The sequence below is a fragment of the Leuciscus leuciscus genome (assembly GCF_965113295.1).
Source record: "Leuciscus leuciscus genome assembly, chromosome: 12".
Classification (NCBI taxonomy): Eukaryota; Metazoa; Chordata; class Actinopteri; order Cypriniformes; family Leuciscidae; genus Leuciscus; species Leuciscus leuciscus.
In genome coordinates, this window is record NC_138736.1 from 29862595 (window position 1) to 29887726 (window position 25132).

At 40.6% G+C, this 25132-nt stretch overlaps 2 protein-coding genes across 2 annotated transcripts in view; one reads left to right on the forward strand and one right to left on the reverse strand.

Moving 5' to 3' along the window:
- Positions 1 to 714: 714 nt before the first annotated feature.
- Positions 715 to 25132, reverse strand: part of LOC309510844 (uncharacterized protein) — a 208275-nt gene continuing 183857 nt past the window's right edge. Inside the window, exon 12 of the mRNA XM_082185777.1 lies at positions 715 to 726. The gene's annotated coding sequence lies outside the window, so the exon portion shown is untranslated. The remainder of the gene's footprint in view (positions 727 to 25132) is intronic.
- The window catches only part of grin2da (glutamate receptor, ionotropic, N-methyl D-aspartate 2D, a), a 79939-nt gene continuing 76833 nt past the window's right edge, over positions 22027 to 25132 (forward strand). Inside the window, exon 1 of the mRNA XM_082185731.1 lies at positions 22027 to 22955. The gene's annotated coding sequence lies outside the window, so the exon portion shown is untranslated. The remainder of the gene's footprint in view (positions 22956 to 25132) is intronic.

Here is a 25132-nt window from a genome sequence, read left to right on the forward strand (position 1 = left end):
TATATAGGCAAGCAAACACACACACATTTTGTACTGTAGTAATTTAGAAATATTGAACAGATATGAGTCATTCAAGTGATTTTTTACTTTAATATGTTCCTCGAGGTTCAAGGCTCGTCAATAAACGGCAACTGATATGACAGGCTAGTGTCAATGCATAGGAAACAGTATTAACACCCACTCGCTTTGGCACGTGAGTAAGAAAGGATTATCCATCTAAAACCGTAATTTATAGACAAAACATTATGAAATCGTATGCTTAAGATCCAGTAAGTAAACGATTTGGATATTGGGGAACTTGTGACATCACACTGGCAATGCAAGATCCAGTACAGCTGCATCATGTCAACAAAAGTTTCTTTGCGAACTCTCCATTACAATGTGCCTTGTTTACAAAACAATCTGCAGTCAAATTCTCTGAACACATATAATCCTCCAACGCGATCCAGGACGCCATTAAAATAAACCATCCACTTGTTTCCAACACTGGGGTCCTTCTGAAGTCTGTACAGAGATGCAAACAAGCTGTTTAAACGGGATGCGTAAAGCAAACATTACTTTACATAAATTTTTACTCTTCCATTTGCCCTCTTTTCGGCAGACTCAAGCACGTGGAGTAAAGTGAATGGGCATCTGTATACTATATCCAGTTTAGACAGAGTCAGTGATTATAATTGGTTCTATTTGCTTTTGACGCAACACTCATCCGCTTTAGGCAAGTGTTAGCTGTTAAAGGGTTAGTTCACCCAAAAATGAAATTTCTGTCATGTCACTCACTCTCATGTCATTCCAAACCCGTAAGACCTTCGTTCATCTTCGGAACACAAATTAAGATATTTTTGATGAAATCCGAAATGCGAGAGTAATTATTGACAGAATTTAAATTTTTGTGAACTATTCTTTTAAGCGACTGAATGGCAGTGAGCGATGCAATGTATGTAAAACTATTCATCGATGTTTTGGCAAGCAAATGCATTGCCAGTGTGATGTCACAATTCCCCCAATATCCAAATGAGCCATTTTTGGAGCTTGCTTAAATATTTGTTTATAATGAGGAGGACGTTTTAAGCTCTGAAAGCGATATGTCAAATGATCAGGCAAATTTGATTTATCATGTCATAAGCCCTTTAAAGAGCAGCTTTAGTGACTTTTCCTTAAAGCTGCCGTCGGCAAGTCTGGCAGATTGGGTCGATTAGCCAAAATTTTGAATGTTTACAACTCTCATGCCCCTCCCCACTACCAGCGAGCACCCTCCCATCGAGGTCGTGCTCGTCAGTGCGTCACTGTGCGTGTGTACCTGATTTTCTGTGAACGCGTCCGTCTCTTCAGCATCTATCAACACCATGGACTCGGAGGTAGGCTGCCCTGGCTAATCTATCCATAGATAACCGAGGAATTGGAAGCTTGTTAGTAGATTTTCTCTCCGCCATCACGCTTCATGCAATCTCCAGGCGAACTTCAGGCGTGGCGTGTGCATGTGATATTAACGTGCGCGAGTGAGGGGGATCTGTGGCGTGTGCACGACCTGTGATTGACAGTCAGATATCACACCCCCCTGCGCTGATTGGACCTGATGAAGCGGGAGCGCTGGATTTTTGCAAAACAAATAACACGCTCCAGGTGGAGTTAGAAGCTCGGGTTTTTTTCTAAAACCATCTTATTTATGTTGTTCTGTCGGATTATAGTGTCGATTACACTGAATGTGATCAAAAAAATGTTGCCGACGGCAGCTTTAAGATTTCACATTTGTTCACATTCACATTTCTGCTGGCAAGCTCAGTCTTATGAAAAAGATTCCCACATGAGCCCTTTGTTTGCTTTAAGAAAGATAGGTGAAATCTTTATGAACTTGTGTAAAAGAATGCTGACCTACGCTAAAGGTCACTGAGTCCTTCAACAAAGTCACTGGCATAGAGACACAGAGCTCTCTAGGTGTTAGACATGTGTTTGAGACATTCATTATCCTTGCCGTGGTGATTCATCCTTTATTAAGCACACACACTTACAGTCCCAACACATTCACATAGGTTCATTATCTGTCTTTGAACAAGGAGATTTTCTGTGGATTGCCTTGACATAACAAGGGATTGCAGAGAAACCCTCACTAATATAGATTTGAGAGCATTCCAGTTCATTGAGTGTGTGTGTGTGTGGCACATTTTCTACACAAAACTATTTGTGTACATATACTGTTTCCTTTTATAATTGGTCTTAATACTATACAAAACAATTATATTTATACCATAGTCTCTATATTGCAAACTACAATACTGTATTTCTAATTAAAATACAATTTATTACAACAAAATGGGATATATCTTTACAAATAAAATATCTTTAAAAAAAAATGTTTAATTAAAACTTATATATTAAACTATTTATTCCAAATACATACAAAATATTACATTTTTGCCTGATACTGATAACTGTTTTCATGTTATGGTCAATAAAGAATTTGTCTAAATAAATGGTAAAATAAATAAAAACATATAAAATAATAGTTATATATTAATCGATTAATCAATTTGACAGGACTAATATGCTGTTTGGATTTCAGTAGGAAAATGATCAAGAAATTGGATCATTGTTGCAGTGATTATTTTGTTGCACCGCCTTTTAGAGGCAATCCCTGCAAACAAGCGATTTCTTTAGTTCCCAATGAGACTTCTGCACCTGTCAACGGTATTTTGGCCAACTCTTCATGAGAAAACTGCTCCAGCTGTCTTAGTTTTGATGTGTGCCTTCTCTAGACTGCATGTTTCAACTCTTTCTATAGATGTTCGATGGGATTCAGATCAGGGCTCGTAGAAGGCCACTTAAGGACTGTCCTGTGTTTTGTTCTCAGCCATTCTTGAGTGCTTTTAGCTGTATGTTTTGGGTCGGTATCATGTTGAAGGACCCATGAGCTGCAACTGAGACAGAGCTTTCTGACGCTCGGCAGTACATTTCGTTCCAGAATGCCTTGATCGTGTTGAGACTTCATTGTGCCCTGCAAAGATTCAAGGCACCCTGTGTCAGATGCAGCAAAGCAGCCCCAAAACATAACCAAGCCATGTTTCACAGTGGGTATAGTGTTCTTCACTGAAAGCTCCATTTTTCTATCAGAGAACAGAGCTAATGTGCTTTGTCAAAAAGCTCTAGTATTGTCTCATTTGTCCAGGGGACATTTTCCTAAAAAGCATTCACGAGTTCACACTTACAAATAAGTCAGATAGAATAAATGCGTATTTGGCGTGCTGTCCAAGGAGAGGGCTCCGGGCAAGCTATTCGGCTCTGAACCCAGAGTACCCCCCTGTATTCCTGGCTGTAAAAGAACAAGCCAAGAGTGAGGAGTCGGGTTGGTGGAGGGATGCTGAAAACTGTCAAGGAATGTTAGGTGAGTTGACAGAGTGAATATATATACACATACATACAGTGGAGAGAACAAGTATTTGATACACTGCCGATTTTGCAGGTTTTCCTACTTACAAAGCATGAAGAGGTCTGTAATTTTTTATCATAGGTACACTTCAACTGTGAGAGATGGAATCTAAAACCAAAATCCAGAAAATCACATTTCATGATTTTTTTTTGTATGAATTAATTTGCATTTTATTGCGTGACATAAGTATTTGATCACCTACCATCCAGTAAGAATTCCGGCTCTCACAGACCTGTTAGTTTTTGTTCCTCTCCACAATGGCCAAGACCAGAGAGCTGTGTAAGGACATCAGGGATCAAATTGTAGACCTGCACAAGGTTGGGATGGGCTACAGGACAACAGGCAAGCAGCTTGGTGAGAAGGCAACAACTGTTGGTGCAATTATTAGAAAATAGAAGAAGTTCAAGATGACGGCCAATCTCCCTCGGTCTGGGGCACCATGCAAGATCTCACCTCGTGGGGCATCAATGATTATGAGGAAGGTGAGGGATCAGCCCAGAACTACATGGCAGGACCTGGTCAATGACCCGAAGAGAGCTGGGACCACAGTCTCAAAGGAAACCATTAGTAACACACTACGCCGTCATGGATTAAAATCCTGCAGCGCACGCAAGGTCCCCCTGCTCAAGCCAGCGCATGTCCAGGCCCGTCTGAAGTTTGCCAATGACCATCTGGATGATCCAGAGGAGGAATCGGAGAAGGTAATGTGGTCTGATGAGACAGAAATAGAGCTTTTTGGTCTAAACTCCACTCGCCGTGTTTGGAGGAAGAAGAAGGATGAGTACAACCCCAAGAACACCATCCCAACCGTGAAGCATGGAGGTGGAAACATCATTCTTTGGGGATGCTTTTCTGCAAAGGGGACAGGACAACTGCACCGTATTGAGGGGAGGATGGATGGGGCCATGTATCGCGAGATCTTGGCCAACAACCTCCTTCCCTCAGTAAGAGCATTGAAGATGGGTCATAGCTGGGTCTTCCAGCATGACAACGACCCGAAACACACAGCCAGGGCAACTAAGGAGTGGCTCCATAAGAAGCATCTCAAGGTCCTGGAGTGGCCTAGCCAGTCTCCAGACCTGAACCCAATACAAAATCTTTGGAGGGAGCTGAAAGTCCGTATTGCCCAGCGACAGCCCCGAAACCTGAAGGATCTGGAGAAGGTCTGTATGGAGGAGTGGGCCAAAATCCCTGCTGCAGTGTGTGCAAACCTGGTCAAGAACTACAGGAAACGTATGATCTCTGTAATTGCAAACAAAGGTTTCTATACCAAGTATTAAGTTCTGCTTTTCTGATGTATCAAATATTTATGTCATGCAATAAAATGCTAATTAACTACTTAAAGTCATACAATGTGATTTTCTGGATTTTTGTTTTAGATTCCGTCACTCAGTTGAAGAGTACCTATGATACAAATTACAGACTTCTGCATGCTTTGTAAGTGGGAAAACCTGCAAAATCGGCAGTGTATCAAATACTTGTTCTCCCCACTGTGTATGTATGTATATATGTGCTTCCTCTCATGCTGATAGTGTAGACATGGTAATTGTTTGATGACAAGTTGATTGGATTGATTATTGAATGTGCTCCTCCCAAACTTTGTTTATGACACATTATTTGTGGCTTGTCAATTTGCATTTTAACAAATTCCAGTCCTCCTGGGTATTCTTCCATGGAGCCTGTTGCTCAAATAGCGTCGGATGGTGGTCACATACTGATGTACCCTGACCTTGGAGTTCAGCTTGTATCGCTTTGGAAGTTTTTCTTGGCTCTTTGTCTACCATTTCCACTATCCCTCTGTTAAATCGGAGGTCAATTTTCCTCTTGCAGCCGCGTCAAGATAGTTTGGCTACTGTCCCATGGATTTTAAATTTCTTAATAATATTTACAACTGTAGTCACAAGATCATCAAGCTGCTTGGAGATGGTCTTATAGCTTTCACCTTTAACATGATTGCCAAAGATTTTTCTTTCTAATCTCCTCACACAACTCTCTCTCCTTTGCTTTCTTTGCATGGTCCATGTTCATTATTGTGCACTCAATCATACCAAACAACAGAGTGACTAAACTTTTCTCCATTTAAATAGGCTGAATTACTGATTACAAGATTGAAGACATGTGTGAAACTAATTAAGCAAAACAATTAGTTTGATTAATCACTATAATACTATTAACAAATCTGCAACAAATCTACCAATACTACCATTACATTGTAATGTAATGGTAGTTACAACAAATCTACCATTACATTGTAATGTAAATGTAATGTAAATGCAATACTAACAAATCTGTCCAGACCATTTTAGAATATCTCTATAGAATAAACATGAATTAATATCTTTCCACGCTTTTTTTTTTTCAATACTCTAGGACATAGCAAAGGCATGCAGATATATGAATGAGACAATTCCTTTTAATTTATTCTGTTTTCAGGAGGAATGAAGCATTTTTTTCAATGAACTGTAAGGGTATCAACAAATTTGTCCACATATATTGAAATATATGGCAAAACAACCATACTAGCCACAATATGTAACTTTTTTGCTTTAAAAATAGCAAAAATCACTATATCTATGTTATATATTTTTTTTTTGTGTACTTACATTATCCCGACTGTTTCCAACAACTTTCAAACCAGGAGAAATTTGTAATTTAATTCGAGAAACGTCCCGTTTCTTTATTTCCGTTTTGTCGCCGTCAATGGCGTCATATCCGCGTTGTCCCTGGTTTCCGCTCGTACTGCCATGGCAACCAGAGCTATGAACCAGAGCCCTCTGATAGTAACCAAAGCGACTGACGGTAGTTCGCAATGTCTATTTGCACGCTGTTGTTGTTTCGTTCAAACATTATGGACCATGGCAAGCAGACTTTGGATACAAAAGGAGAACTAAAACGAGAATCAATATCAGCACAGTGTTTTCGAGATGCCTAGAGCTCCCATAGACAGTATATAAACGAGAGCTCCACGTCCGAGACTTCGACCGCTTCTACATGTACTTTATTAAACAGGTGAGCACATTTACATAAAACTAATCAATGTTATATAGCTCAACATGATGAAATGTTAGAATATGATCTGTATGTTATTCTAATGTTGATCTAGCTTACTGCTAGTCTCATACAGACAAACTAACACATACATTTCAACACATTCAAATGCAGTTTAGTGTGCTAGTGTAATGTTAGACCAAGTGAAACAACGCTGCGTTACCTCACAAGTTTAATTTGTCTAATAAACTGACCTGTGACTGTGAGTAGTAATTCTGCACTTAACGTTATTCCATATTCCTTATGCGGGACTCGTGTCGCGTGTGGAGCTGATAGCTGTCTCTTAGCAATCTCGAACTGCTTCATATCACAGTCATGATAAAAGCATCGATGTATTCAGCCATCCATAAACATTATTAGATCCATAGATTAGATCGGTCGGCTTGACGTTGACGACAAGATCCATAATTCTTAGCAAATGTTGCGTCATCAAACTACGCCTTTGTTATTGTAAATAGGTTAGCGAGCCCTAGTGGCGAAAAATTCCATACTGTACGTTTAAATCAATAGGAATAACAGGTGTGTGAGAGCTGCCATTGTTTTTGGGCCGCAGTGTGCATCAGATTTGATTCTGAATCATTTATTTATAACGGCTCTCATTATGATAATCCTATAAATGCTGTCATGCAATTTGAAAATCCCATCAGCACAAATGCAGCATTCTGAAGCTTAATGTCACTTTCATATATCCTGTCTCATTTCAATAAGAGCCAAAGCAGCTCTGTGACAATACCAAATCAAAAGATCATCCCAGAATTTCCTCAAAGATTTCTGAGAACGTCATAATTTATCTTTTTTAATTTTTTTTTTTATCCAGTAGTACATTTTGTTACACATTTAATGTGCAACAAAGAAAAAGCTACTAATTTGTTGGCTGTGTGAAGGCTGACTGATCAATTATCCCTTTACCCCTCTTACATGTGCATTGTCAGAAAGAATACCCTATATTTCACTAAAGCCTCGGTCTCTTGCTTTTGCTCTGTCTTTCTCTGTTACAGACGGCGTGTCATCATGATATCCTTCAGTCACACCACTCTCTCTTCCTGTTCTCCCTCTCTCTTGCTCTCTCATATCAGACAGTGTTGGCCTCTCTCAGGGGAATGCAAGCTGGCAGTAGCATGTCCCATCTGTCAGACAGAGGATGAGGAGGAGTGAGGGTGTGTATGCATGTGCATGTTGGCGTCTGAATTAAGTATGTGTATATGTATATATATGAATGTCAACTGGGATGTATGGAGTTTGCATAATTATTTTTTTTATTTTTTTAAATAGTGCTCTGTGCAAATGTTAATGCAAGAAGTTATGAATTATGTCTGTACTTATGTTGTGGATGGAAAGACAGATAGAAAAGCAGATTAATGCATTCAATGGAAGAGAGAGGGAGAGAAAAAAATAATGAGTTCTAAATCATCACCATTCTCTGCATAATTAAACTCTATTGTGGCATGCATAGGATCTGAGAACACAAGCGTGTATGTTGTTCAGTGCTGCCCCCTGCTGTAAGTAATGTGTCAATGACACATCATACAGACAGCGGAAGGTGTGCTTTGTTCATAAAGAGGACACGCTGTTCTGCAGAGCCTTCTCTCCTTCTCTGTAGACTCTCCTTTGAAAACTGGAAGCAGAATCAATGTTCTTTCGCTAGCAATGCTTTTTGCACATTCTCCAGTTCAAAGAGAATACATACTCAAGAAGCTGCGGACGTGCCTGAAAACATGCAGTTGTGCAGAGAGTGGTGTGACTGAAGCCTAAGGACACGGCATAAGAGACGGCTGTGACGTAACCAAACAACTTTTGAAATTAACACAGGCTTTTAAAGTAAAAAATGGTGTTAAAAGGCAAACGGCTGCATTATGAAGTGTTGCCTTGTTTAAAGAGTGACTCAGCTCTTCATTTTCCAGAGCAACAGAAATAGCAATATCAGAGAATCTTAGACGCATTTCATCTAAAATTCATGCCGGTTTTGAAGGGCTGTTTTTATTATGATTATTCTGAATTGTAAGATGTCAGAAAACCCAATAAACCATCATTACTCCCACCCCACGTATTGTTCAGAACATCTCTGCATGTCGTTCCTATCCATTTGTAATCTTCACAGAGAAAGAATAAATGATTGCATTGCTTGATGCCGCCAGCAAGACAGCAGGCTTTCTCTATTAATGCTTTTTAATCTAGTCCACTTTGTATATAGGACTGTTAGAATCACACCTGAGTAATCTACAAGAAAGACCATAAAAGGGGAAAGCCACTCTCCCATGATGTCCATGTCTATTGATTTTCAGATAATGCAATTCATTCAACATGTTTACAGTGTATTTGCTGCATTGCAGCTGTCTGGCTCTATATGGTGCAAACAGAAAATCAACCATATAGACTTAATCTGATACTTAGCAATTTGGGAAGACGCTGCAGGAGCTTCAAAGCAATAATATTGTATGATCGATGAGAGAAATAATTAGATTCACACAGTGGAGGAAAGAACTACTAAGCCTCTATGAGAACACTGTAGATTTTAATAATTGAAAAGCTACTAGTATGGAATCAGTGTTTGTCTGACAAGGAAAATGGCTGGAGATGCAGTGGACTCTGAAATAAGTGGTCTTTTCAAAGTGATCAACGACTAGTATAGTTTGGGACAGTTAATATTCAAAACACTGCACCACCGTTTCTGTCTGATAGACAAGTCACTTCACAGATGATAGAGATAGTACTGAGATTCGTGGAAGGAAAGAAAATCCCTCCAGCAATACATAAGCAACTGTGTGAGGTTGATGCACATCCGAGCGGGTCAGTTCCCCAGAGCTGCCAGACAGAATTTCGGAGCAGCTTGTAAGCGGCACACAGATTTGCTTGAATTAAGAAGTAAGTCATGATATTTTAGAATAGCTGCATCGTTTGACAGTTCATTTATGACTACAGCATGTGAAGTCTATGACTATCTAATGGCTCTCATGCGTTTCTTATTTCAAACACTCTACCCACTGACCCAGTTTAAGGATCACATTTTAATAGAGTGATGATAAGATATTGATCACAGAGACACCCTGTGAACAGGCGAACAAGGCAGGCGTTGACAAAACGTGTCATTGTAACGAATTAGAATGGAGGGAAAATGTAAAACGTTGTCAATGCACCGGTGGAAAAGTTCACAGACGCTTGCGAGTGTAGTGATAGCTCCCATCAAACCATCACTGTACTCTTCACAAGATATCTGGGCTGTTATCTGATAATGACAAAGGATATCGGCCCATCAATCACAGCTAGGATGCCTCCAGCAACTGTCAGAGAGAAAGACTCTCTGGGAAGGGAGGGAAAAACATTCTTGGGGACTGAGATGAGAGATGGAGGTGACACATGCATGATTACTCTCTGCTCTGTTCCAGTCCCCTCACGCAGCTACGGCCAGTCGGACCTGCGAGGAGATGGAGACGTACTCGAATCGCAGGTGCACGGAGGTAGATGCTAATGAATCTGTTCCAGCATGATGTTAATTTAGATTAATGAGGGGAAAAGGCCTGGGAGCGAACTGTGTCCAACAATAGAAAAATCCTGTGAATCATGTGAACAACCATGTGGATAAAGGAAGAGACTGTGGCAGATAGTTTACACTGATTCTAAATAAGCTTAAAAAATGACAATGGAACATGTTGGAACAGGCTTTAAAGCAATGTCGAAAATGAAAATTATGTCATTATCTACTCACCCTCATGCTGTTCCAAACCCGTATGCTGTTTTTTTTTCTGTGGAATACACAGAATTTTTTGTCACCAGTGCTGCAGCTCTAGAGCAGCTCTCAAGTCAAATATATGCCAACTTGAATGTGAGTAAATGACAGAATTTCAATTTTGGGGCAAAAATGCCCATTTAGAGATTGTCTAATCTCCAAATAAGATAAACCTAATGAGAAAACAAATATCAAGTTAAATGGATGAAATGGCCTATACGTTTATAACGTACATTAAAAAAATTCAACAAAATTGTATGCAAATAAAAGTTAATTGTGAAAATACACAAAACTTGGATGTATAATTGTTACATGTATGATCTGTGTTTCCCCCCTTCATTGTGTTTTTGGTTCAGTCCTGTGACCTAGTGTTCCATGATTGTTCTAATTAGTCATGTCTATCACATGTGCATTGTCAATCACCTCATTAGTTATCTTGTTAGTCCCTGTGTATTTATACCTTGTGTTCTCCTTCAGTCTTTGTCTGTTATAGTCAATGTAAGAATGAGTGTTTGGTTATTAAATGTTATTTCTACGTATTCCTCGTCTCCATGAGCTTTGTCCTACACGTAACCTGGCAGAATAATGGACCTAACAGTGTTTTTTTCCCCCTTCAGTTTATTTTAATTTTTTTTCCCCCTATGGCTCTACCCGCCGTCCAGCTTCTCTGCCTGGAGCAAGGAGACCGCCCGCTGGAAGAACACACTTGTGACTTTATCCAGCTTGCATGCCAGACATACTACCCAGACTGCTCGCTCTGTGTATTTTATCACACCAGCCTGAGCGAGTGGTCCAAGGCATGCATTCAGTCCAAGGTGGATTTCGCTGCATTTGTGGAGTGGGTGCTGGTGAACAACAATTCACCATTCACCATCGGCCCTGCTGAGGGTGACATCACCACCAGAGATCAGCCATCCACCACCAGCGAGTGACGTGATGGAGAAGTTGCACGTGCAGACCGTGGAGACCAGCCTGCCGCCATAGACGAGGATAAGGATGGAGAGTGTCATCGCCACAGAGCCCGGACCACAAACGGACTCTGACCAGGTGCGTGAGCCGGCAACATTGTGTGTTGCAGAGGGAGTGCTTGAGGGCTGGGAGGAGAGCCCCGCCCACACCACTACTGCTGTGGATGAGATGTCAGTGGCCTCTGGCATATATTATGAGGAATTGAAGGACATTTTGAGGAGAGCCTCATAGACTGGTTTGGCAAGGTAATTCCTGTTTCCACTGTATCTCCAGAGTCCCCAGTATCTCCAGCACCCCCTGTATCTCCAGTGTCCCTTGTATTACCTGAATGCCTGCCCAGCCTCCCTCTCCCACCTCCTCAATCAGCCAGTTCCTCAGCCCTGCCTCCGCTACTGTCCTTCAACCCCTCTGCAGCTCCCATATGTGTTGAAGACCTGCCCAGTGTCTTATAATTAGGCGTCGCCACAGCTCCACCTCAGTCTCCAGGACCAGCAGTCTCACGTGGGCTCATCGGCTATTCAGCTACGCCAGGGTCTCCATCTGTGGCATCTCCGTCGGTCGTCCCCAGGGTGTCGCCTTCCAGCAAGTCATCTACACCATGGCTCCTTCCACCTTCGACTCCGCCCTGGGGCCTCGTCCTGGCTGGTCTCTGGCATGTCATCTGGCTCCTCCTGCTTCTTGCTCCCCACTGGCTTCTCTACCATCCACTCCTCCATGGACTCTTTGTTTGTGCCCTGGACTTTTTTTGTTAGCTCCACGCACTCCTCCAGAACCCCCTGCCTCCCTCCTCAGTTGGACTATGTATGGTGCGAGGACGCGCCTTTTTTGGAGGGGGCGTACTGTTACATGTATGATCTGTGTTTCCCCCCTTCATTGTGTTTTTGGTTCAGTCCAGTGACCTAGTGTTCCATGATTGTTCTAATTAGACATGTCTATCACATGTGCATTGTCAATCACTTAAGTTATGTTAACTTTTTAGTCCCTGTGTATTTATACCTTGTGTTCTCCTTCAGTCTTTGTCTGTTATCAATGTAAGTGTGAGTGTTTGGTGTTTCCCCTGAGAGTTTGGTTATTAAATGTTATTTCTACGTATTCCTCATCCCCATGAGCTTTGTCCTACACGTGACAATAATAAAGTTTAATGCAGTGTTATTGTTAACTAAAACTATTAAAATAGTTTATGGTAACTTGAAATAAAACTCTAATAAAATAAAAATATTAGATGAGAAACTTAAACATTTAAATGAAAGTAAGTAACATTGCCATGGAAACTAACTGAAATAAGTCTAAAATGACTAGAACTGAACTAAAGCTATATGAAAATGACTAAATAAAATTAACTATAAAAAAATAAGTCTATTTTGAAATATTATTTTAGTATATAAACAACACTGAATGTTTATTGTTCACACTGAAACCGAGGAAAGTTTAGTAGAATTTGGCTGAAACAGTGAATGACAGATGCCTGAAAGACCTGATTAGATTTGAAAATCCAATTTTAGATTGGCCTCACAGAAATTGTATACGTGTTTTTTTTTTTTTTTTTATCACTGGCAGATGCTAAAATGGACTCTGAGGAAAATGACTTCTCACTGAAGGGGTGAGCTGAGAGAAGGGCTGTTGCTTTGAATATGAATTATTTCATTTAGGTATTCTGGCACTAACTGGCACTCCCCTAAGTACTGTAATCAATATAATGAATTGAATATGGTTTGACAAAACACACACTGGAGTGGCGACTAGACATTTGATAGCAAAGCATCCTTGTTATAGTACCATTTCAAGGAATTTACTTATATAGAGCAACAGTTCTCTTCTGCTGTGTGGTCAGCAGTCCAGAACACAAAATAACCTTTGAGTGGTGCGTTGCTATTTATTTAAATTATATTAAAGTTAAGTTAAATCATTTTCCTTGCACTTCTGAAATAAAATATTTCAATGTGCCATAGATATATACTTTAACATGCATAATGCAATGGTCCTTTTCCCAGTCCTCACAGTCGATTTATGGAAACTAGCCTGCCAATACAGGTCATTCAGACATGATCAGTTATGATGTCACAACCATGAGCATATTAAAATATGATGGCCCACATTTACATATAAACATGTATACGGTATCCAGCAACCTGACCCTCCCTTATGACTGCAGTTACAATCATCGACATCAACGCCACATCATGGTGTTGATGCAATAGGAACGCCTTCAGCGTGAGCCGGTGTCTGAGTCACATGTAGTATGTCAAGCCATTAGCCCAGGACGAAATCAGGTGATGCAAGGTGGCGCGTAATCATCTCTATAAGTAACACCTTCGCAAAAACTTCACCAGATTCTTGTCTTCAGAAGTAGCTTTGTCTCTCACTGTGGTCAAACTGTCTGTCTGTCTGTCTGTCTGTTTTACAGCAGGAGTGGTGAAAAAACTTCAATGGAGATGTGTCTTGTCGTGCCCCCCGGTCTATTTCTGGGGACGGAATGAATGGAAATAAATGTTGTGAATCAATTTTTTGTTAAGATCTTGTATTGACAATTCAAGAGTCAAGCACTCTGTAAAGTCTACTCCAGCACATCCCAAAGACTTAGCAATGAATTTGGACTCAGATGTGCCGATTCATGTGAAAATGATTCTTCACGCTCCCTCCCAACCATTCTTTCACAACTTGAGCCTGATTATTCTTGACATTGTCATCCTGGAACATGGCCATGATGTGTCTTTTACTAACATGGTTGTTTAAGAAATGAAAAGATACACACTTATCCAATTAGGGTTAGAAGAACTGTTGCCAAACATATAACATGCTAGAAACATAATAATCACTGCAATAATGATCCAAGACTCTTAAGCATTTGCCTACTTAAATCCAAACAGTGACTTCTTCTTCTTTTTTCTTTTTTTTGGCCAGGCAGTGTACGGTGATGTTTTCCATACAGAGAATGATGGCATACTATGATCAGACTGGCATGCTCTTGCACACTGTGGCAGTTTTGCAAGCATACCATATTGATCTTCTAAAAGATGTTAATTAAACCTTTGAGGGCGAGCCCTCTAGGGAGGAAATGTTTCACACCACAATAAGTTGTGTGTCCAATCCCTCCTGATGCCCTTAGGAGACTGTGTTGCTAGCCCCACCACTTCTGCGTTTTGGGACGCAACAGTCTCCATTTTTTTTTTTTTTTTTTTACCTATCTCAGTTCAGCGGACGCCTCACTCACGGGCTGGGGCACTGTCATGGATGGTCGACCAGCCCAGGGTCACATCAACTGCCTAAAGATGAGGGCTGTGACATTAGCAAGACATTTCTTCCCAGATCTCAGTGGCTATCATGTGTTGGACAACACATCAGTAGTAGCCTACATTATCACCAGGGTGGGTTGCATTCGCGCCCCCTGTTCAAGCTGTTGCAGCAGATCCTGCACTGGCAAGGCAAGGCAAGGCAAGTTTATTTACTGTATATAGCACATTTCATATACTATGGCAATTCAAAGTGCTTTACAGAAAGGAATTAAAATAATCACAAAATAAAAGCAAGGACAATTAAAACAGTTATAAAAGAAATTAAAATAGATATATGATACAGTTATAAAATAAATTAAAAGAGTAAAAAGATGATAAACTTCTCATCTGGCAAAACACCTGTGTATCATATTTTTCACAACTCCCAGTTTTACTCTGAGATTTTCCCATGGTGATTAAACACATGCCATTTGAAACCCAGTGAGATATAGTCTGTTTGGAAGCAGAAGAACCTCGGTTGTGACCTCCAAAGCAGACAAAAAGGTGATCCGATTTACGTCACTGGCCTAAGCGGTAGACATAAAACCTATAAGAGCCCTGACTGGACATAACTTATTAAGCTTCTCCTGCTTCTGAGTTTCAAATGGTGGAGGAGAGATGGCTTGAAGAACAACAAGATGAAATGTTGAAGAAGGCACCTTAGGGATGTAATCTGGCCAAGGGTGCAGTATCACCTTGACCAGACCGGGGGCAAAATCCAGGCAGGAGGAGGCAACAGACATGGCCAGCAAGTCTCCAACCCTTTTTAAAGAAGTAATGGCAATAAGCAAAGCCACATTGAGAGTCAGAAGCTTCACAGAGGGAGCATTTGACAACCCTTCCAAGGGAGCCCTAGCATTTAAGATGGTATTAATTACATCAGTTGAGAGACCAGAATCTATGAAGTGGTACCCCTCAGGGGCAGGCCCACAGTTTCCAGATCTCTGGTTGGGGTTGAGAGTTTGTCCCCCGAGCCTGGGACAGAAGGTCCCTCCTGGTCGGAATCGTCCACGGAGAGCCCTTTACCAGGTCCGCAAACCATACTTGGGCTGGCCAGAACGGGACTACCAGAATCAACGGCAACCCCTCCTGACAGACCCACGCCAGAATTCTGCCATATGGACTCCACTACTTGAAGGTAGAGTCGCTAATCCCCACGCCTCAGCCCCTGCCTCGACAGGATGTCTGCTCCCTTTTTGAGGTGTCCTGGGATGTAAACTGCCTTCAGTTTGCAGTTTGCACACGCCCAGTGTTTCAAACGCGGTCACTTTGGCCTATGAGGCGCCGCGCTGGGTCGCCTCGCCTCTAGGGGTTAAGGCCCATTCTACCCGAAGCAATGATGCTTCTAAGGTGTTAGCAAGAGGGGCATATTTACGCAATATTTGTGCTGCGGCAGGCTGGTTCTCTCCGCACATAATCATCAGGTTTTATAGTGTGGATGTGGAGTCAACCCGAGGGTCTCAGGTCCTCTCGGTATGAGTCCTTCCTGTACTACAGTCCTTGTGCAATTTTTCCACAAGCTGTATGCGGGCATCCACTCAGTATGACGGCGTGGGTATTGTCGTTCCCATTGCAACAACACCAAGACCAGTGTTGATGTTCCCTCAAAAGGGAACGTCTCTGGGTTATGTACACAGTATAACCCTGTTCCCTGAGAATGGGAACGAGACGCTGTGTCAAGGTGCCACAATGGCTTGCCATGTACTACACAACTCAGACACCGACTCACACTGAAGGTGTTCCCAGTGCATCAACACAATGATGCGGCGTCTCGTTCACATTCTCAGGGAACCAGGTTATATACATAACACAGAGACGTTTTCACATACAACGAGGTTATAGCCAATCATAACGATGGATAGATGGATGGATGAATGGATACATACAGTACATACATACATACATACATACATAGGAAGGCAGACAGACAGACAGACAAATGTTGACATTTTGGGTGCAAGTGTACTTCAGGCAAAAATATTCATGAAAGTATAGAATATGGCCCCTTTAAGGAAATGCTAATTCTCAAACTCACCTAGCAGGGTTTTCAGTTTAATTCTCCTTTAACAAACTTCTCTCCAGAATATACTTATCTGAAGACTTTCCTCATGAACTTAAATGAGCTCTCTCCTAATAGAAACCTCTGCAGACAGCATTATAAAGATGAGCTCTGCTCTAAGTAAAGAAAGAGAGATAGAGAAAACAGAGGGAAAGGGGCAGATTAAGCCGCATTCCCTGAGGGAACAGGTCTGGGTCTTCAGCTCGATGGGCTAATCATGAAGCCCATCAGGCTATTACAGCATACAGTTACAGGTTCAAGACCTTCGAGACTGCCTCTGATGCATAAAGCTGTGAGCGCCTTTGACAAATATGGCTGCCTGGCTCCGTGTTGATTTTCTAAGACAAATTATCAGGGCAAATCACTCTCTGCGGTGGTGAATTTCATTACTCCAGAGCACTTGATTGCTCTTTTTCTGTGCTCATTGAATGTGATCATTGGTAATTAGCACTGGGGTGGTGACAAGTCAAAGCATTTCTGGGAATATGTTTGGACGTGCAAAAGACCGAAAAAATTTGTCTTTGCTTAACTGAATCTCTAATTCGTATCTCTTTTCTTTTTTCGGGAAAATCAATCACACATGCAAAAGAGGTAAGAACCAGTATCTAAATGATTTTAAAACTCAATTAAAGATGCATCCACGTCACTGTATTACTTAAAACCTTTCACAATATGTGTAAAATGGTTCTCTAAACTGAAAGATATTAAAAGACTTATGAGAAATCTGATTATAATTTTTTTTAGCTTATTTTGCTCAGCTGGTTTAGCTGATCTTAAAGGTCCCATGACATGAAATTTTCACTTTCTGAGGTTTTTTAACATTAATATGAGTTCCCCTAGCCTGTATATGGTCCCCAAGTTTCAAAAAATTTCAATCGGTGTAAATCGAGCTTTTGCTATCTTTCTCTGCCTTTGAGAAAATGAAGGCTCATATGCGCTGATCTTGAATCTCCTCCTTATGACGTCATAAGGAGGAAATGTTACCTCCCCTGTCTCTGCTTTGCCCGCCCAGAGAATATTTTCCGCCCATGAGAAAATGCGCTAGGAAGTAGGAACGCGCGCGCGCGATTTTAGTTTGTCCACGAGAGATATCATGGCTTTTGAGCGAGCGAAGCATAACAATTGCTCAATAATTGGATGTACAAATGAACACCGAAGGGTCAATACAGAGCTGGGCTTGCTGAACGTCTGAAACTAAAGTCTGGATCACTCTCTTTGGCTCAGCTACACACCTCGGACAAGTAAGTCAACTAATGATATATAAGTGTGTTGCTTTACTGTTTATGGTTACCTAGATTTTACACGTAGAATGTGTCTGTAACATTAGCTATGCAGCTATGCAGTTTATGTCAAGTCAAGTCAAGTCAAGTTTATTTGTATAGCGCTTTTCACAATACAGATTGTATCAAAGCAGCTTCACAGTATTAAATTAAAATAATACAACAAAGTTTGTTTCAAGAGGAATTTATTGATTGATAAAATTAAATTAAATATCCCCAAAATATCCCCAACTGAGCAAGCCAAAGGCAACAGTGGCAAGGAACCGAAAAACTTCATCAAGTGACCTAATGGTGTCCTAAAACTCCATCAGGTGACCTAATGGAGAAAAAAAAACCTTGGGAGAACCCAGGCTCAGTCGGGGGCCAGTTCTCCTCTGGCATTTATGAGCTAGAGGAGAAGCTCATAAATGCCATATGCTCATTTATGAGAAGCTCATATGTGTGTGAATACACACACTGTAACGCGAGTGTTGTACACGTCTTTGTTATTTGGATAACCGTTTTCCTGTTGGTTATATGGCGCGCACGATATCCGCATTTCAAGATCGCAGAGCTTGATGTAATTGTAATAAGATAAATACAGACGTTACAGATCTCTCGTGAAAAGGCAACAGTAGGTTAGCGTTAGCTACATGATAATAACTGTAAACCATCCGAATAAAGTACCGTATCCAGACATAATATTTTAAACTAACCATTCGGAAACGTCCTGCTGGAGTCGCTGAGTTGCAACTTCTTCATCCGTTGCTTCTCCATCTGGATCAGATTCTGGGTCAAACTGAAATGCTTGAAAGACTGCGTGTCTTCGTGCCATTGCTATATCCAACGTAAACATGCACGCCACGTTACCGTTGCGCAAGATGGTCAAGGCCACACCCACCCTCCACCTTGCGCCGCCTTTCTCCTCCTCATTAGTATTTAAAGCTACAGACACCGAAACGGCCCGTCTGAAGGAAGCTCATTCTGGGACTGGCTTGTAGTGGCTATAATTCTGCACTGAGGCTGAATTTTTGGAAAGAGATTTCAGATACAGTACTAGGGACCACTAAGGCCTATATTAAAGCCTACAAAAAGTAGCATGTCATGGGACCTTTAAGATTAATATATTACATAGAGGTATACATTATAAGGTTAATGTGTAACATGAGAAGCCATCAAACATCCAACAATAAGGCGTCATCATAATCTCACAAATCACTTTTATGCACTAAATCAGGATCCTATGTTCATTTAATGCACAATATGCAGTTATAGTGTTTGGAAAAGGAGAGCTAGTTTTGGTTGACTCTCCTTAATAGAGGTGCTTGAGCATAAAACTGACTCTAATCCTCTAAGGAGATCCACTAAGAAATAATATACAGAGAATAAGAGCTATTGAGAAAGTATGCCAGAGGATGGGTCAGAAAAAGTGACTTGATGTTTAAAAAACTTAATCTATGACATTATTGTACAAAGGTACTAAGATATTTAGAAAAGCCCAAGAATGTGAATATACAACACTGTAAAAAATCTGTAGAAAAAAAGGTAGCCTACTGGTAATTTCCTGCCAGGAATACAGACTTTTCAGGACTGTCAACGCCTGCAATTAAGCACTGTTAATTTTTTTTAATAGTTAACATTTATTTAATTATAGCTTATTGTTTTCTTCTCTGTGATTTCTCATTCACATACACACACACACACACACACACACACACACACACACACACACACACACACACACACACACACACACACACACACACACACACACACACACACACACACACACACACACACACACACACGAAGCTCAACAAGTGAAATACCCAAGAGTGAAATGTTGTCATTCATAGCAATGCAAACACCAGTGGAGGATTGCATATAAGCGCCATTTTACTCAATGGAAGATGTGGGAAGCGTTTGAAACAGAAGAAGAAACCTGTTTGAAAACTCAATTAAAAGTTTTATCTCTGATATGAACAAGACACGCTTGCCAACTGCTGCCTTAATATCCAAATCAAATCCACTTTTGGGGATTCTGTCTGTAACTGCAGTCCCAAGGTTCATAAATAATTTACTCACTATAAACAAAATAATATGCACAAGATTCGTGGAAAGCCCTAAAGCCCCCAGCTGTTTGTATTTGTGTAAATCAGTAACCTTAAAAAGATATTTCAGCAGTTTCTAATCAAATTTGACAAAACTAATAAATAGGTTGTGAGGCTGTAACTCAAATCACATAATTCCTGTCTGAGCATGTCAAATAATAAAGCTAAATTGCAAGTTACAGGTGATCTGAAAGAATGTCAATACATATTTGAGAATGAAGTTTTTTCTATGAAGTATTAACATGAACCTTTTAGGCATCAGCATATTTCTTTTCAGCATAGTTCCTCCACTTCTTTGCCTTAAAGGAACAATTTGGGATTCAATTCCCCCTTCAATCCCCCCCCCCCCCCCCCCCCTTCTCCCTCCCCCTTCTCCCTCCCCTCCCTCCCCTCCCTCTGTAGTGACTTATTATGGGGAAAAACTCATACAGAAACAGCACTCTCGTTCTTTGCTTTAAGGTAAGACTGCTGATAAGATGGTTCTCCACTATAATCATGGGAAGATGTAATTGAAGTAATTACTTAAAGCTTCAGATATGAACAAGCCATAGATACATATAGATGGACGCATTCAATAGCCAGTGCAGCAGAAAATAAGAGAAGAGCCATTTATGCCACTGATATTTCAATGAGTGTAAAGATGACATAATGACATGAATGATTTATAATGACCTCAGAGACCTGCTTACTTGATTGTATAGCTAAAATATTCACTTGCCTCTGGTATAAGCCAAAAGAATATAGCAAAGATGTTAGTGTTAGTTTTACATCCAAATTGCATGGAAGTAGTGTGCAATTTTTATAATATTCACTCTAGTTCTACACAATTCTTCCTCCATAATTCCTTTTCATGGTGCTGCACAAGGGACGCTATCTCAGAACTGTATACTGGGCTGACTGCACCAGTGTTCGCTGATTTATGTATCCGGGTGGTGACGGATTGGGCTCAGTCTCTCCGTATGAAAATATGTTCATGTTCATCATACCACTACTGCCAACAGAGGTCACTGCCCTGTCCTCCAATTACTTGCTAGACCATACAACATGGGATGTGAGTCCTGTGCTTTTAAATTAATTAGTGCTATTTGTTTTATATATATATATATATGAAGGAAACTGAATGCTGCTGAGTATTTCTGGACAAATACAGGCAGGTGGATATATAATCGTGTGCAGTTTTTCAGAGTACACATAACAAACACCTGCGATCCTCCTTTCAATCACACTTTTTGCACACATACACTGTCATTCTGTCACAAGAATATTCCACAAAGACACATAGCCTACCACTTGTGTCTCTCTCTTACTCACACGCTCACATACACACACAGAAGGGTTGGTTTGCCATTCAGAAGTGAATTGGCTTTTAAATTTTAAGTCACAAAGAAGATTCAAAAACACAAGCTGAATTTATGGAAGTAGAATTAAAATGAAATGAATTTATACAATTGGAGTAATATAAAATTCATATAATTATTTAACTAGAAAATGAAAGTTCATGATGAACTTTGGCTTGATAAAGCATTGTTTAAGGTTCTTATTTTTTTTAAACAATCTGGCAGTTTTATAGTGCATGTCTAACAGATAGACTCATATAGACTGAAATATTTCTAGACCTATACAGACATACAGACATACAGACAGACAGATAGACAGATAGATAGATAGATAGATAGATAGATAGATAGATAGATAGATAGATATTAAAATATAAAAAATACAATTTACCTAGACTGATAGATAGACCGATGGATAGATCAATCAATATATACAGACAAACTGTAATTTTTAAATTAAATTTAAACATATAGGCTAATGTCAAACCATTTATAATTTTTAATGTGGTATGGTATTTATATGGTAATGTTGACAGTTAGGCTAACCAATTAACCGGGTTTTCTTTAACATTTTTCTTTATGTTTTTATACTTTTTAATTAAAACATCTGAAATTTGTATTTCATTTCTATAGTAGGCTATATTGTATTTCATCACATTAATTAACTTTTCATTTTATTGACTAATTCCAATTCAATGAATGTATCTTCCTGTCAATTCAATTCAACTTCCTGTGGGGCGTGGTCAAATTCAATTCAATTTTGCAAACGCACACTTGTCTACTCAATGTCTCAATCACCCACAGCATCTCCATCCACGGTCTGTATCTCTCAGTCCGTCCAAATACACCGCAGAAGTGATTAACGTTACCTTCGGGTAGGATAGGACAGCAGAATGCTGAGCACTCACGTTCTCTGCAGCATTCAACACCCTGACGTCCAGCAGAGGACAACAAAATGACCGGCTCGGGAGAGTAGCAGCCTACGATAAAACAGACAAAAATCCTCAAGATTTTGAAACGCTCTCATAGCTCACCTTTTCACCTTGCGCCAGTCAAACCCCATTGGGATTGATAAAAATAACTATTTGTAAAATGACTTTGTGACTTAGTGTTCGGTGTAACACAATGACAGAAAAGAACGGGTATGACCAGGTTAGAGAATAATTTAGTCTTAATTATCGAGCATTTTTATATCTCTGTTGCCTCGATCTCCTTTTAGGCGGCTAGGCGCTAAGTTGCGTCTCTGGGGTCTTTAAGGGGGAAAAAGCGGAATGTTCCAGGTTGGGGTTAAAGGACAGGAAGAGGCGTGAGAATGCCTACTATAATAAGTATGTTGATTGCATAGTGATACGCCACCGGTGCGTGTACAGTCGCTTTTAAAACAGTCCTGCATCCTTCCACAACGGCAAGTTTAGCATTCAACACGTGTCGCGTGAGTGATGAAGAGAGAGAGAGAGGTTGCTAGGTGACGGGGCGTATACTGAATTTTAACAAAATAACTGGAGAGAGAGACTGAGTGAGTGAGAAAGATACGGGAGGGGGGAGGTAAGGAGGGTGGGGGAGAGAGCTAGTCAGCAACATGTAGACAGGCTGAGTAAAGAGAGGTCGAGACTGTGTGTACGTACAATTTCTTTTTTGGTTTTACCTCAGAGAAACACACCGGGTTGAAACGTCGTGAAAATGGGCAGCTCTGGAATGGATATACAAGTGACGAAGTGCCGCAGGGAGAACAGAGTGTCTGGATCCTGAAAAACAGTGAGTATGCTGTTTTTCTTTCTTCTGGGGTGTTTGGTGAAGTCCTTAACGGATTTTTGCCCTTCAAATCGGCAAAAGATGACAAGCACGAGACACGCTTATGCGGCAGCGCCTGTACGCTCCTGCATCTCGCGCGCATATTCACTTTGATGGATAGTAGACAACCGGCCGGTGCGCGAGGGGTTTGACCCCTCTGTCATTGATGCGCGTGCACATAACGCAAGGTCTCTCTCTCTCTTCTAAGCCGACTATCAACTAGACATCCTAAACCCATGTAGGATAGTAGTGCCTTTTACACTGTGGGCTCGAGAATAGGGTCTCAACTTTACCTCACTAACAAGGGTAGAGCCTAGTATGCTTCCTTAGCGAGAGCAGCAGGAGAGCACGTATGTAAAGCCACTCCGTATTACAGTGTGTGTGTGTTTGTGTGTGTGTTACAAGTGGTCGCAAGAAATTTAATTGACAGACTGATATAAATAGTGCTATATTTTTCCTGGTATTTTTTTATAAATTTTTTTGTTACATTACATGTGAACGGCCGTTTTAATGCAGTCATTCGTTTCTCCTTGTGTTTTTAAAAAAAATATTTTTAGTGGCGATCAAACGATAAATCAGTTTTCGTCATGTTGTGTGTAGCCGCAAGTGCACAAATATGCCGACATTTCAAGGATTTAACGTGGTTTTCCTCATATAATACACACAAATGATGTAATTTCTGTAACTCAGAATAATATAGTTTGTTTTTAGAAGTGTAGCATATTAAAAAAGGTCAGAGTTTAATAAATATAATGCTTTTAAAATGCCAGAATCAAATGCATTTCATTAGGTCTGAAATATCAGAGCCAGTGTGCTGAGTTTAGTAATTGAGGTGCCTTCTTTCTTAGCTCAGATTGCCTCCTTTTGTGTGCCACTTGTTACTGGGCAATCAAGATCCACGGAATCTGCACGTCTCCGGCTATTAGGAGGAATAAGCAGATTTAAAAAAAATATATATATATTGTTCCTTGGGATTTAACATTGCTGCAAATGTCAGAATGCTATGAATTACATATTTGAGTTATAGATTCAATTACTTTTGGTGTGGCTGCCGTTCTACCTGTTTCTCTTATCGTGTTCGGCCAGCTCTCAATGCCAAGGTTTTATATAGGGTAGGCTACTCAGTGTATTTGACAGCGCTTCACTAAGCCTTCAGCCTTCTTCTACCTAAATGTTGAAGTTGTGCTGGTGACCTGCCTGAGACATTAGAGTTAGTTTGACAGTCTTAGATGATTTCCTATGGGAAAGCCAGGTTTTTGCTGGAGCCACCTAAAGGCTCATCTGACAGGTCTGAAGGTGGCAGAAAGGAGCTGGTGATGGTGCACAGTTTGGGCTGTCTCAGAGATTGCTGCTGCTTCAAAGTCCTCCCCGGGTTACAGTTGTTGACTCCAAGAACCACCCACCACATAAACACACACATACACAAATAAATAAAAAAAACCTCACTTGCTTCAGTTGAAGCAGCACAGCTTGAGGGGATTTTGGGATGACTGCCCAACAGGAAGCCGGCCTAGAGGTCTTGAAAAGGCACATCCCAGGGAGAAAGCGAGAGAGAAGCCAAATTGCGTCCTGTTTCCCCTCGCCTTTTCAAGCCCCCTCCCTACGGGATTCAGTGCTTGCCAGACCCCAGCTGTTCTGAGGAGCCACCTCCTACGTCCAACCCTGTCATGTCTATGCATCAGAGCTGTGTTACATCACCCTATGTACAAGACTGAGACTGACTGATATTTTTCACAAGACTTCAGAGAAGTAGAAATTTTACTAAATTATCTAATGTCATATAATGATTGCTTTATTGTTTGCGGCTGGGCGATATCCAAATCTGAAGTACAGTCTGTACTGAATGAGGATAACGTATTTTTACATATTAGAAAAAAAAATTAATTCAAATGAATTCATTTGTGTGATGAAGTGTTGTGCTGGATTAGGCTAGGGTGTGGATACTCTTTTCAAGGCCCTTTAGACAGAATGCACCTGTATTTGCCAGTCGACAGTATGTTAATATCGGTCACGCAATAGATTTTAATACCTGAAAACCCTCCAGAAGGAGTTTCCTTGCCCTTTAAACTTAATTAAATGTCAAAAAAGAGATATAGAAGCAATTAGCCTCTCAATATTCCAAAACATATCTCAACAGTTGT